Below are 5327 nucleotides of genomic sequence, written 5' to 3'. Positions count from 1 at the left end.
GAAAAACAGAGAAAAATTACTGAAGAGATACAACAAACCAGTTGGGAAGATTTACTGCAAGAAATGGAAAATTACTCTAAGCATAGAGAAACAGCAAATGGAAATATACTTCAGATTATAAAAAAATAATGTGAAAAAAACAGCTCGTAAGAAAAGTATGATATATAAAAAAAAAACAATGGAGGAAGCAAAGCAATACTGTATGAGTAAAATTTTAAATGGTTAAGAAAGACACCACTCCCAAGAAGTAGACAAAAGACAAGAGAGACTGGAAATCTGATCTGGTCGTGCAGTTCTTCATGTAGAGAAATTATTCTTTAAGGACAAAACTGTACGGGAGTCATCAAGTCAAGAGAGCCATATTAGGAAGTAAGAGAAAAACTTGCAGTTTGATAAATAAATAGCATTGTACTCGAAGAAGACGTAGTCTGTAACATGAGCACAAACTTCTGTATCAAAGGTTTAAGCAGGATTAACTGAGCACTTCTGTGTTGAAACAATTAACTTTTATTCGTTTTCACTTTTTCGTTATAAGTCAAAATATGTATGTTTGTGTCTATTTGTTTGTGTTACTGGGGGAAGGACAAGTCCCTAATGTAGTTTAACGTATGTTTGTGTTGAGGGAAATTATATTCGCTGATTGTCAAACCAAGTTCTTTGTACAATCCTTTCTTAGATCACTGAAAACTGCAAATTGTAATACCGTTAAAGGTCCAGTTGTTTCCTCATCACTGTACATCACTGATGTATTACAGCTTTTCACGCTGTTAAGAAATGTTTACGAAGGCTGTGCTAATTTCGAAATGTATGATAGGAATTCTATTTTTTTAATGTATCACTTTAAATGATAAGTATCTGCTTATAACGATATTGTTGCTCTTAGTATTAATGTCTTACTTTTGAGCTACCACACCAACATGCCTTATTTATAATGCTGCCATTTAAACTTGAAATGTTCAGCTTTTGAATATTTGATATCCCTGCTATGAATATGTTTCTTATTTTAATGTTTTCATTAAAATATCTGAGGTGTTTCCAATGTTTGATTTTTAAAAAATATGTATTGTAAAAGTTAAACATTTGAGATGCCCTTTCAAAATACCACTTTTGTCACATCTGATTTTTTTATTATTATTATTGTAGCAATTATTATCATTTAGTTTGAGTCCTTCATACTGCTTTGCAATTCCATTCCTAAACATCTGCTAAAAAGATAAATAAATATAGTAATGGTCAGCTTTCCTTATACTTACCCTTTTGTTAAGGTAGTTTTTGATTACTCAACGACTTTGTTTTAGTTCTCGAACTTCGAATAGTGACCATGTGACCAATATTCTCACTCCTTGGTGTTAATCAGTGCATTTGTGTGTTTTGCGCGTTAGAAGACAGTAATGTGCATCCTCTGTCATTTGGTGTTATTTTTAACGGGTAGTTATTTGATTTTTTTAAAATTAAAACTAGGTGTAATTCAATGCCTACTTTGTTTCTGATATTTTTATCCACATGTAAATATACTCTGCATAGTCATTCTAGTAATGTTCGTGGCCATTTTGCGAACCCATAAGAATTAATAGTTAGCTATACTGCATATAAGTCTCTGTATGTATGTTAATCTCTTCCGAAAGTGTATTTTTAAGTAGGAAAATAAGACGTTTGAACTGTCACGAGACGAGGATTATAGTAGTAAACTTTTTAACTTTATTCGTTCTCTTTGCTTTAATGGGACCAAAAAATTCATGTCAGTAGTGTTTATGACTCACAAGAGGTGAAAAGTTTAATGTTATTTCTGTAGATTTTTCTTGCGAATCACGTGGGTTTTCATTTGGATGGGTGTCATGGAAGCAGGGTTCTTATTATTTTGTACTGAATATCTACCCTGTGGACGGCTTTACCTTAATCAAATTACCATTTTTCTCTGAAGAAGCAAGTTGGTCTTATCCATCTGGGTTAGTCACATATTTTTAACTTTTCCTACTGAGCTGCAGTAGGAGATGGCTTCTGGTACATTTTCATTCCTTCTTTGTAGCTAATTAAAGCTTATAAGTAAAGACGGGAGCAGATATAGATTAATCGCCTTTGAAGATTTTTTTAGTGCATGTAATTGTGATGTTCCATTAAAGTTTTCTCAGAAAGCTCTGGAATTAATCAACGGGATTACCGACGTTTAAGTATGAGTTAATTGGCCTTACAAATATTTGTCTGGTTTTTCATATAAAAATGTTCTTATCACCAATGCCCAATAAAGGGAATCATCTTGAATTTTACTCCTGTCCTTAGTTCCTCATTGGACGAGTTGGCATCGTTCTCGGATATCACTGTTGGGCCCGCGTTCGATTCTCCCACCGGTCAATGAAGAATTAGAGAAATTTATTTCCGGTGATAGAAATTCATTTCTCGTTATAATGTGGTTCGGATTCCACAATAAGCTGTAGGTCCCGTAGCTAGGTAACCAATTGGTTCTTAGGCACGTAAAATAAATCTAACCCTTCGGGCCAACCCTAGGAGAGCTGTTAATCAGCTCAGTGGTCTGGTTAAATTAAGGTATACTTTTGACTCCGGTCCGAATTCTTCTCTCGACTTTGAACACAGGAGTACCTTGCTGAAGTGAAAGTAGGGGAAAAAGTTACGTTAATGTAAATATTGTGATTTGTCTGAAGCCACCCACATTTGGTTGTGACAACTATCTGGTTCATATTAGATAGTACGAAATATTTACTACTTAAGTGGACGACCCGTTATGAATGAATTAAATTTCGGCCCCAAAATATGTACGTAGACACGTGTTTAAGTCAAGTTTTGAGCTAATGATATACTTAGCCTAGCGTTTGATGCAGTCCTTATTTTAAATGACGCTTTAAGGGGGAATTTTTTATTGTCGAATAATTGTAATTACAGTAGTACTGAAATAGAGAGTAGCAACATTAGTGGCAAACGCTATCTGTACACATACACATATATATATGATATATATATATATATATATATATATATATATATATATATATATATATATATATATATATATATATATATACACACGATTATCTACTCTTATTATGAATACTACTACTACTGTTGATGCTAATAAAAATAAAAATGAAAATTATTCTTATTACCGTATGCGGTAATTTCCTTAGGCCATTACGTTATGGAAATTCCTTATCTCCGAAAAAAATTTCTAAGAAGACTATACCCTTAATAGAAATTTTATAACAATATAGAAATAATAAAACATCTGTACTGTAATGGCGTTCAGAAGAATGCTGTACAGAACAACCCATAGGAAGACGTCAACACTGGATGTCTGGACCGTAAAGAACGACCTATTTACAAACAACATTGTTTGCCCACCCCTCCGTAACTTCGAGCAGTAGTCGTCTCGCAGACATCCAGTACATTAGGGTTCAGTGTTGCAGTGTAGAATGGCTGACATTGTTTCAAGGCAGTGCAGAAAAGCTAGATTGTTACGGTTATAGGACTTTGTCGTAGGTTATAGTGTAAAACGAGTTAAGTGCCCATCCCTCATCTCAGCAGTTACTCAAGAGGCTCTCGTAAGAATGGTGTACTTCGAGGAGGATCTCCACTTGGTAATCAAGGTAAGGGAACTAACTGATTCGTATAATTATATTGTGCACATAATTATTCTGTTATGACCGCTTAGTAATACTCGTATAAATCAAGTCTCGGGAGACACTTGTATCACACCTTGTGTCTAATGCTTAATTTTAGGAAAAAATCGTATTACCAAGCACTCGTTTTTGCTTTCCCCAGAACTTTATTCAGCATTCACTGGGATCGCACTTTGAGATCGGTTTTATGGATGAGTGAATACCAAACAATTGTGCGTTGCAACAGCATCAATGTGCATTGTAAAATCGGTCTTAAATATGCAAAAAAGCTTGAAAGAAGAGTGTGGAAAAATATTCATATGTTTTTAATCAGTGACGGGCTCAAATATGTACGGAAACATTAAATTTTGGCCAAGGCTATTATAGTGAGACGATCTAAGATAAGCTAACCCACGATGCAGGGTCCTACTGAGGTGAATTTTTTTCCCCTGGAACGCCCTTAACTTTAGTCGAAGTTGTTACTGTGGTTTACACAAGAGAAGGTAGTGCGCTAAATACTTCTCAGGCCTACTGTTTTAGGTGAAATAATAATAGTTTTATTGAGAAAAGAAAGAGGTGACGGGTTAAGTTAGGTTAAGCAGAGTATTTAAGAGTTAGCTAAAAGAGGAGACGAATTACTTATTTTTTAGTTTGAGGCTAATCTGTCTTTATATTCCTTTCTTAAGAAGGGATCTCTCATATCTCACCTACGGCTTTTTATCGACATTGGGCCATTGTCCCTAACAGGCTTTAGCTCAAGAAGAAAACTGTCACTCCCATAATATTTTAGCAGCGTGTCAGACACCATTACACACATCGCATCGTAAATGCCTCCTTGATATTAAGGCCCGTCCTTAACAAAATTTGGTAATTCTAAGCCGACTGTCCGCGGTGAGCTAGACTATGGCAGTTGACGTTTTCCTATGTTCTTTTACTTGCTTTACAAGAATTTAAAGTAATATTTTGTCGGCCGGCTGTAATTAAGCTGTCATTGACCTTTGAAGACTACGCGGCTTGAATTGCCTAACGCAGGGTAGGTCTAAGCCAGCATTCCGCCCCCCACCCCTCCATAGCTCATACAGCAAAATTGTAACCAGTAAACACCCCTAAAAATACCAACATAACGTACCCTAGAGGTGTTTACTGGTTACAGTTTTGCCGTATTAGCTATAGAGGTAGGGGGGCGGGCTTGCCGCGGAATGCCGGCTTAGACCTACCCTGCGTTAGGTAATTCAAGTTGTGTAGTCTTCAAAGGTCAATCACAGTTTAGTTACAACCGGCCGACAAAATATTACTTAAATTCTTGTAAAGCAAGTAAAATAACACAGAAAAACGTCAATTGCCACAGTCTAGCTCACCGCGGACAGCCGGCTTTGAATTACCCAAAATTTCTTCATGTCATCAATATAACCCTGTATAGGCCTACCATTCCTCTGTATTCCTCACTTTTCAATAGGATTCATGTTTCCTATCGTCGTCCATTCTTTCTACTAAACCAAACTCTCTCGAAATACTTTGATTTGTCCTTTCACCTACACAAATCATTCTACCAATTCCACATATTTCGATATTTCTTTCTCACTTTCCATTCTTCTTGTGCTGCACTTGCAAGACAAACAGTTCATCTTAACAGGTTCAACGCTTTTTCTTTCAGTCGCTTTCAACATCCACACTACAGTTCCATAAAGAAACATTGACTCATAATTCCATCAAACATTC

The 5327-nt window shown here is 35.7% G+C and overlaps 1 protein-coding gene across 2 annotated transcripts in view; it reads left to right on the top strand.

Moving 5' to 3' along the window:
- Positions 1–1236, top strand: part of LOC136828583 (cotranscriptional regulator ARB2A) — a 323128-nt gene extending 321892 nt beyond the window's left edge. For both annotated transcript variants that reach the window (XM_067086591.1, XM_067086590.1), the window contains one exon: positions 1–1236. This exon is cut by the window's left edge and continues 754 nt beyond it. The gene's annotated coding sequence lies outside the window, so the exon portion shown is untranslated.
- Positions 1237–5327: the final 4091 nt, after the last annotated feature.

The sequence above is a fragment of the Macrobrachium rosenbergii genome, chromosome 43 (assembly GCF_040412425.1).
Source record: "Macrobrachium rosenbergii isolate ZJJX-2024 chromosome 43, ASM4041242v1, whole genome shotgun sequence".
Taxonomy (NCBI): Eukaryota; Metazoa; Arthropoda; class Malacostraca; order Decapoda; family Palaemonidae; genus Macrobrachium; species Macrobrachium rosenbergii.
The sequence above is the reverse complement of the archived record's forward strand: the minus strand, read 5'-3'. Positions and strand labels throughout refer to the sequence as shown.